The sequence below is a fragment of the Cervus canadensis genome, chromosome X (assembly GCF_019320065.1).
Source record: "Cervus canadensis isolate Bull #8, Minnesota chromosome X, ASM1932006v1, whole genome shotgun sequence".
Classification (NCBI taxonomy): domain Eukaryota; kingdom Metazoa; phylum Chordata; class Mammalia; order Artiodactyla; family Cervidae; genus Cervus; species Cervus canadensis.
This window is the reverse complement of record NC_057419.1, coordinates 115,724,282-115,733,165: the sequence shown is the minus strand read 5'-3', so window position 1 is coordinate 115,733,165 and position 8,884 is coordinate 115,724,282. Positions and strand designations below refer to the sequence as shown.

The 8,884-nt window shown below is 45.9% G+C and overlaps 1 long non-coding RNA gene across 1 annotated transcript; it reads left to right on the top strand.

The window, feature by feature from the left end:
* The first annotated feature begins 240 nt into the window (after positions 1-240).
* LOC122435842 lies at positions 241-6,458 on the top strand. Its single transcript, XR_006267712.1, has 3 exons — positions 241-678; positions 4,819-4,885; positions 5,687-6,458. It is a non-coding gene; the product is annotated as an uncharacterized LOC122435842 (long non-coding RNA).
* Positions 6,459-8,884: the final 2,426 nt, after the last annotated feature.

The window sequence follows — 8,884 nt, the reverse complement described above, 5'->3', positions numbered from 1 at the left end:
GGGGGGAGGAGAAGGGCGGGGGGGGCGGGGAGAAGGCGGGGGGGGGGGGAGGGAGAAGGCGGGGGGGGAGGGCGGGGGGGAGGAGGAGAAGGGCGGGGGGCCGGCGGGAGGAGAAGGGCGGGGGGGAGGAGAAGGGCGGGGGGGGGGGCGGGCGGGAGGAGAGGGGGGGGGGGGCGGGAGGAGAAGGGCGGGGCGGGGGGCGGGGAGGAGAAGGGCGGGGCGGGGGGCGGGGAGGAGAAGGCCGCGGGGGCAGGGTGTGGAGAAGGCCGGGCCGGGCCGGGCAGGGAGGCACGCGGGGCTGAGCTCCGCGGGGGCCGCAGCGCCAGCCAATGGGCAGCGTTTGGCAGCGAGCCCCATGGCCGAGCCGCGGTTGCACTGTCTTGCCTAACGAAGGTCTAGAAGGCGCGGGGAGGAGCCGCTGGCGCCATAGCCGCCGTCAGGGCATGAGGACGGCCGTGGGCTGCGTCAAGATGCAGCTGCCGTGAGAGAGCCGGGTCCTGGCCGCGGTGGCGGCTGTGATGGCGGCGGACGGCACCCTGCGTGCGCCACAGCCCCAGCGAGCGCGAGCACGGTTTCCAGCAGCTGCTGGTGCCTCCGCGACCAGGGCTGCGGGACCTGCCAGCGCTGCTGCGGAGCGGGCTCACCCTGCGGTGGAAGCGTGACGTCGCTGTGGGCCGGGTGAGCGGCAGGGTCCTGCGCAGCCAGAGTGGACGTGGGTGGCGCGCGCGTGGAGCCCACGCCCACCCTCGGGGCGGCCAAGGAGGGCATCTGGAAGTTGGGAAGATGCTGGTAGTGGAGCCCTTGTGCCGGGCTAGGCAGAAGAGGGGCCCGGGAAGACAGGGTCGCGGGGTGACCCCCGCGGAGCGGCGTTTTCCCTTTACCCTAGATACACCTGACTTATCCCCAGAGCACCTGGATTCTAGCTGCGGGACCCTGAGCATCGCCTGAAGAAGGGCAGTTTGCCTCTCCCCAGAGCGGGAGCTGCAGGTGTCCGATGCCAAACAGCCGGCCCTGTCACGACGACGAGCTCAAGGCCCCACACGCGGGACCTCAGTTAGCAGGAGGCAGGAGACATGTGCACTGCTGCCGGACGCCTCGTTGCAGCTTTGGGCACCAACACTGGCTCTGGCCTTCTCCACGGCCGAGGGACAGACGCCGGAGTTGGAAGTTCTGCGGCGAGCTCTAGCTCCGGTGCTCCCCAGTCACCAGCACTTACTTCTCGTCGTCACCCCCAGAATCTTAAATATTGCCTTCCTGCTTGGTGTGTTCGGCAGGATTTCTGGTGGAGGAGTGTCCCTCGTTGGGTTCTAAGTACATCTAATGGCCCGAGAAGGTCAGATATGTGGTGAAGAAAAACGGGACGGCCTGGGATCTCTCATAAGTCACTCCGAAGGCCCTGCTGACTTGTCGGGTCTCCCTGCTCACCAGGGCCTTGGGCACCTTTGAGGGTTTTTACTCAGCTTTTAAAAATCTGGCATCATTTAGGACACTTTACCGAGAAGGTACCACAAGGTAGATATTTTGGTCTGTAATTTAAAAAAGAAGTCTTTGTTGTCTGCCTTAAAAGATCTTGTTTGGGGACTTTCAGCTCTAGAAAGATATGTTTGTGGAACTTGAGAGTCAGGGAGAAACATTGGGCTTGGTATGGCTTCCTTTGGGCAGGAAAGGGTCTGAACTGACCATTGTGTCTTTGGCCTTTCTAGGCTGTGTTCCTCGTTCCCTGAGAATTCTTCCCACGTAGAGATGACTGTCCATGCTCTACCTCAGAAGGATGTTTTGAGGGTTAGCTGAGCAGGAATAGGACATCTTTAGGTCAAATGACCAGGGCAGTTTAGGAATTACCTGGAAATGACCTTAACGTGTGGAGTACAGGGTTGCCTGCACAGAAAGGGAGGAAATGTGTCCCCAGAATTGTGATAGGTAAATAAACACAAAAATCAGAGTTAGAGACTTTTCAAGAGTCTATGGGGAAAGTAGGTCAAATTGTATATTTGGTATCCTTGACAGTTACTTTTTCACTGCACAGAATACTAACACCATGAGGGCAGCCAGGCAGTCTGTGATGAGGATTGCCCAGGGTTTCCGTGTAAATAGATCTGGAGTGTTCATCTGCGTAGAGGCTTGTGTTTCCCCCTGCCTGGGATGATGTTGTGGTGTACCTTGCCACAATACATATTTACTCTAATAAACTATTCTGAATGCACTTACATCAAACAAGGTGTACTTTATCAGCCCTTTGGTTCTAATAATGCATTAACTCTCCTTGCAACATTCCAAACACATTACATAAGTGCATTTTTTTTTTTAATTGGGGGAAGATTGTAAAAATTTCCAACATTGGAAACCCATAATTTTCAACTGTTTTCCCTCCTTTGGCTCTGGAACCACCTTTGTGATTGTGGAACATTCCCATCAAAGGAGTTGGAAAGGGTTTGAGAGAAAGTGAAAAATAGGTGAAATAGGTATTAGTTTGTTCAGGCTGCCATAACAAAATACCATAGACCTGGTGGCTTACATAACAGAAACGTACTTTCTCACAGTTTTGGAGGCTGAGAAGTGCAAGATCAAGGTGCCAGCATATTTAGTTTCTAGTGAGAACTGTCTTCCTGGCCAGTAGACAGCCACCTTCCCTCTATGTCCCCATGTGACCATTCCTTGTTGCCTGTGAAGGAAAAGAGAGCTCTATCTTTTTACTTTTTTTAAACTGAAATATAATTGACATTAACATGATGTTAGTTTCAGGTATGCCACATACTGATTGGTATTTGCATACATTGGAAAATGATAACTGGGTCTTCCCAGTGCACCAGCCCCGAGCACTTGTCTCATGCATCCAGCCATGTCAGTGTATGGCAAAAACCACTACAATATTGTGAAGTAATTAGCCTCCAACTGATAAAAATAAATGGAGAAAAAATGATAACTGTAAGTCTAGTTACCATCTGTTCCCATACAAAGTTATTACAGTTATTATTTACCATATTCCTTATTCTGTATATGACACCCTCATGGCTTATTTATTCAATAACTGGAGGCTTATATATCTTAATCTTGTTCACCTGTTTTGTACCACCCCCCATCACTTGTTTATTCACTGTATCTTTGTCTACTTTGATTTTGTTTTGTTTTTTAGATTCTACCTGTAAGGTAGATCATTCATTATGTCTTTCTCTCAGTTAAGAGTGGCTATTATCATTTGTTATGACTAGCTTCTTCATTTCGTGGAAGAGTTTCTGAGAAAGACAGATTTGCCTTGATATCCTCCAGATATTCAAGTGCCTCTGATTGGGCAGATGTTTTCAAACACAATGTCATGTTAATCTTAACACTATCATGTAAATGTCAGTCAGGTGGATTTGCACATCACCACATAGCACCATTCTGTGCTTCCCTTTGCCATCCTGACGATAACACGGACTAACATCAGTCAGCTGAGAACGGTCTCTTTCTCATGCAAGGCTGTCTTCTCCTGAGAGTCTTGTCTGCCTCCACACAACTGGACTTGCCTGAGCCCCTGCCCAGGTACCGTCAGGCACACTGACAACCATGACCTTCCCATGGGTCAGGTACTGGACAACATGCCAGGGAAGGCTGGCTAATTATTTTTTTGTTCTTTTAAAACCTGAGCTATCAAGGAAGTATCTTTTCACCTCAGATGAGGATCCCACACTTTTGTCTTCAAAAGTTCAGCTTTGAAAACCTTGGCTCCACTTCTGTGGTCGTTCCTCGTCTACCACGTAGGATGGAGGCTTTGGGTTTTGACCACCTAGTAAGCTCATTCATCTGGGTGTGTGTTCGGTGGCCAGTTTCAAAGAAGACACCCCATTAAAATATGGCTGCAAATGTTGAAGGAGTTTAAAAATCCCTCTCTTTAACTTCAGGTTTACATCCAAAGGACCAGCTAATTATGTGGCAAATCAGAGTACTCACACACTCAATGGGAAAACATTTGGAGAATGTGTTGAAGTTTCCCAGAAGGATTACCAGGTGTCTAAAGGTTACTATCCAAAGCAAAGGGACTGTAGCTATCAGAGGGGTTCCAGAGTGAGGGCTGGGACAGCGGGAGGACTTCTGCAGGGAGTCAGAAGCTCTGTGTAGGGAATGACAAGAGATCCTCCTGTGCAGCCCTCAGAAGGGGCAGCAGCGAGGAGCTGGTCAGCCTGGCAGGTGCAGTTGGGCAGGAAGCCCCATGGCAGCAGCAGGGACAGGGCACCGCCTTCATGTGGGAGGCGCTGGGACTGGACAGAGACCCTGGCCTCCGACAGAGTCAGTTCTTAGCAAACCATAGAGCAACCCCACAGTGCTTCTGATTCTCCTTGTCCCCATCCTTCCGCGGGCCTGCTTTTTGTCATCTCAGAGGCGTCGTATAGCACTGAGAAGAGGAAGGCCTAAGAAGTCAGAAGGTGGGGCCTTGGCCTGGGGTAGGCAGGAAGGGTAGGGGCTCCAGAGGAATTGAGACCAGGGCTCTGAGCCCACCCCGGCCCTCACTAGCACGTGGTCCTGGGAAGGTGCCCAAGCCCCGTGACCTCAGTTCTTCATCTGGGTGGCAAGCAGGTTTGAGGAGCCCCGTGTGTTGGGCTGCAAGATGCAGCTGAGGGACGAGACAGAGCTTGCAGTGTCTGGCGGCTGTTGGCCCTGGGATGGCGTGGCAGGAATCTCTCACGCTGTTGCCCCCAGAAACTCCCCCAGTCTTTCCTCTTGGTTTTACTATCCTGTTCAACAGTGAATTCAGTCTTCTCGAGAGGCTTCTCATGTTTTGTTGTTTAGCTTTTGCTGTCGATATTGTGCTTTTCATTTGCTTCATTTTCTCTTCTTTAGTTTTTCGGGGTAGAATTTGAAAACAGAAGACAACAGTCTACCCTTCAAACCATCTTGAGAGATAGAGGTAAAGCACTAAATCTATAAATAATTTAAGCAGACTTGACATCTTTATACCAGTTTGCCCCCATAAATGAATATGCTGTACTTCATTGGAAGGACTGACGTTGAAGCTGAAACTCCAATACTTTGGCCACCTGATGCAAAGAAATATTCAGCTCAATTTGCTGCAGTGAAACAGAAATCTTCAAACATGGAAAACTATAAAAGGGATCATGGTGTAAATAGAAAATATATGGCAGTTTGTGTCCAACTTAGAGGGACCCTGAATATCAGAGGAAGGGGTATGGACCTTATTTTACATGCTAAGTTGCTTCAGTCGTGTCAGACTCTTTGTGACACTATGGACTGTAGTCCTCCAGGCTCCTCTGTCCATGGGACTCTCCAGGCAAGAATACTGGAGTGGGTTGCCATTTTCTTCTCCAGGAGATCTTCCCAACCCACGGATCGAACCTGCATCACTTGTCTGGCATTGGCAGGCAGGTTTGTTTCCACTGGCGCCACCTGGGAAGCTTTTCTTTTATGGGTGGTAGAGAATTAAGCAGCAGAGTGACATGATGACACCTGGGCTCCTTTCATCCTCCTCGGTTCGTTTGGGGAGTGGGGTTTGGATCTGTTTTCTGATATACTATCCTCACTGGGTATGAGGAAGGCTTAAATGTTCTCAGTTTCCGATGTACTTATGAATACAACAAAAGAAGGGCACCATTTAAACGCCCATCTAAGAACAATCCTTAACTCATTTTGAGATCAAGGTGTTTCAGTAAGACACACTTTCAGTTCTCCTGTGTTCTCTTTTTTCTTTCAGGTCAAACTCCATCCAGTGACTGCTTGACATCATGGCCTCAAACCCAGGAAAGTAAGAAGTTTTGATGAAGAGCTGAAAACACCACCGGAGCATCCTTATTGTGTATTATGGACTCTTGAACCTGTGGTCATGTGCACCATTGCATTTCCATCTGAATTTTGGTCGTAGGCCTATTTTTGTGCTTAGGTATCTATCACTTTACTGTCTTGACCTCTCTGTTGCTAGAAGGGTGGATTTGCTCACCAAACACAGTCTCGGGTCCTTTTGACTTAAGCAAAAGTGAAACAGAATTACTAAACACTTGTGTCATACACTGCCTTTTCTGTAATAGTGGCAGGAAGACCAGGCCTGGAATTCGGACTTTGCAGGCACTTGTTTCTTCTGTACTGACAGCTAACACATACACTATCAGAGAAGGGCCAGAATGTTTATTTTCTTAGAAGAGTCAAAGGTCTCTGTGTCTTGAATGTGCCAGAGGATAAGGAAAGGACTGGGGTTTATACTTCTGGAAGTCATCAGAATATTGTACTCCTCCAAACGTAAATTGCCTTCATATTTCGCCTGGTTGGTCATTTCCTCCGAAATGCCACTTTGGTTCTCCGAGCAGTTGGAGGACATGGGCTCAGCTTGTCATTCTATGAGGAGCTCTTTCTTGCCATCATTTTGTTCTTTCACAGCAGTCATCAGACTTTCAAAAAAATGGGATTTTTTAAAGCTACCCATGGGCTAAAATGGTTCTGTCTCTGTTGGCTGTGTAAGTGTCAGGCACCTCTCCACAGATGTTTGCAGAGGTGTACTTGTATCACTGCTCCTGTTTGTGTTTGTGGTCGTGTTGACATTTTACATGTATTGGGGGCCAAATAAGATTGATCCAGCCAGATTGCAGGAGCCGTGAGTAAGACATTATTCAGCGAACACTTTTCTGATCTCCCACTGAGTGCCAAGGCCCATGGTGGACACCAGGACCACAGAGCATGACCAGTAGCCCTGACCCAGAGGAGCTCACAATCTTGATAGCTCACAACAAGCTTAGTTGGTGCAAACTTTTGGCTATTCTTCAGAGTTCTGATAAAGTTGGTTCTGCCAATTTCTGCTTGAGTTTTTGATGTTTCTGAGGTTCTAAAGATTTTGTTTTTAGAAAATTTAAAAATATGATATCCATTCTCTAATAGTTGTAGTACTATACAGGTTATTCATCTCATCAGGGGTGAGTTGGGTACTTTCTGGATTTTGAGAAATTGTATAATTCCATTTAAGTTCTTAAATTTATGTACTGTACATAGGTTTGTTCTTAGTGTTTCCTTTTTATCCTTCCAACATGTTTAGTGTAGGGCTTGTTGAATTATAATGATAGTATTTCATTTCTGATATTAGTGATTTGTCTTCTCTTTTATGATTTTGTTTATCTGGCGTTTTATCAATTTTGTTGATATTTTCAATGAACCAGTTTTTTCCCATGATTTTTTTCCTAATTTTTGATTTCAATTTTTTTCCTCTTCTGTTTTTGGTTTGTTTCTTTGCAGATTGTTTTGGGTGAAGTTTTCTCTTGTTTTTCTACATTAAGTTGGAAGCATAGATTATAGCTTGAGGTCTTTCTTCTTTCTTAATCTAAACATGAAATGCTATAATTTTCCCTCTTAACACTGATTCAGCTGCATCCCATAAATTATAATACATTGCACTTTCATTTCAATTCATTCCAGTGCAGTTTATACTTCCTCAAGAATCTCTCTTTGAAGTATGGATGTTTGTTTAATTTGCAAGTGTTTTGAGATTTTTCTTTTCCTTCCATATAATTTGATTTCTAGTTTGATTCTTTTGTTTTCAGAGAACATACTCTGCATCATTTAACTGCATCATTTAAATTTGCTTTGATGATATAGGATGCTATCTTGGTGAATGTTTCCCATGTGTTTGAAATAAATGTGCACTTTGCTATGGTTGATGCAGTGATATTTAGATCCATAGTGTTTGTGAATCACACAGGTCCCAGCCTGCCCCTTGGGCAATGGTTCAGATCTCCATGCTTTTGGTATTTATCTGGTGAGATTCCTGCCTGCACAGCTCAGGTCAAACTCAGGAGTTCCTACAACTTTCTGGAATCCCTTTCTCATATTTGCTCTTCTCCACTACCTGCCTTCACTCCTTGGCTACCAGAAGACTCTCCTTCTGGTCCTCTCACTCAGAGTAGTGGGTATTTAGTTTCCTCACTCTGTTGTGTACTTCCCTTGAATAGATTCACCTAGATGACCAAGTGGTGAGATAATACAAAAATAGCACAAAAGTCACTTCTCACAAAAGTTTTTCTTTACAGAGAGAAATACCGACCTCCCTCAGAGTTTTAGGTGTCTGCCATGTTGTTATTGAGTCTTCCATCACAGGGTTACAGATCTGGGCCTGGGGCTTTTGCTTCTACCCATGTTATATATACCTCAGTATATTCATCCTATTATGCTTTACACCAGGGATCAGCAAATTTTCACGGGAAATGGCTAAATTGAAAATAGTTTTGATTTTGTAGGCCATATTTTCTCTGACATAGATAGGTTTTGTATTTTATTTTTGTGTTATATTCATAGTAATTTTGTGTTTAATGTATTCATATTTTATGTTTATAATTAATTTAGTTACTTAGTTGATAGATTGACTTAATATTAGGATTTATTTAATATTTATAATATAATAGTAATTAGCTTATATTATATTTTTATATTTATTCTTTACCTCGTGTTCATTTTATGTTAGAGGGTCATTTCACATGAAGCATCCCACAGTTCATATAGCTGTCAGAGTTCCTTAAACTTGTCTTTGCAGTGACAGTTTCTCAGACTTTCCTTTTGTTTGTTTGTTTGCTTTTTTTGATGACATTGACAGTTTTGAGGTGTACTGGCTAAGAATATTGTAGAGACTTCCCTCATGGTCCAGTGGTTAGGACTCTGTGCTTCCACTGCAGGGGGCACAGGTTTGAGCCCTGGTCAGGGAACTAATATCCTGTATGCTGAGTGGCCAAAAAAATGTAAAACATCAAACTAGGTTTTGGCAACCACGAGTCCGTCTTTATTCCTCACATCCATGAAATCATTACCATCTAAAATATTTCTAGATATATAAATAAACACAAGATAGGAAGTATACATATAATTCGTTGCTCTGTCAACCAAGAGGTCCCCAGAACCAATGACCCTTCAGTACCAATGA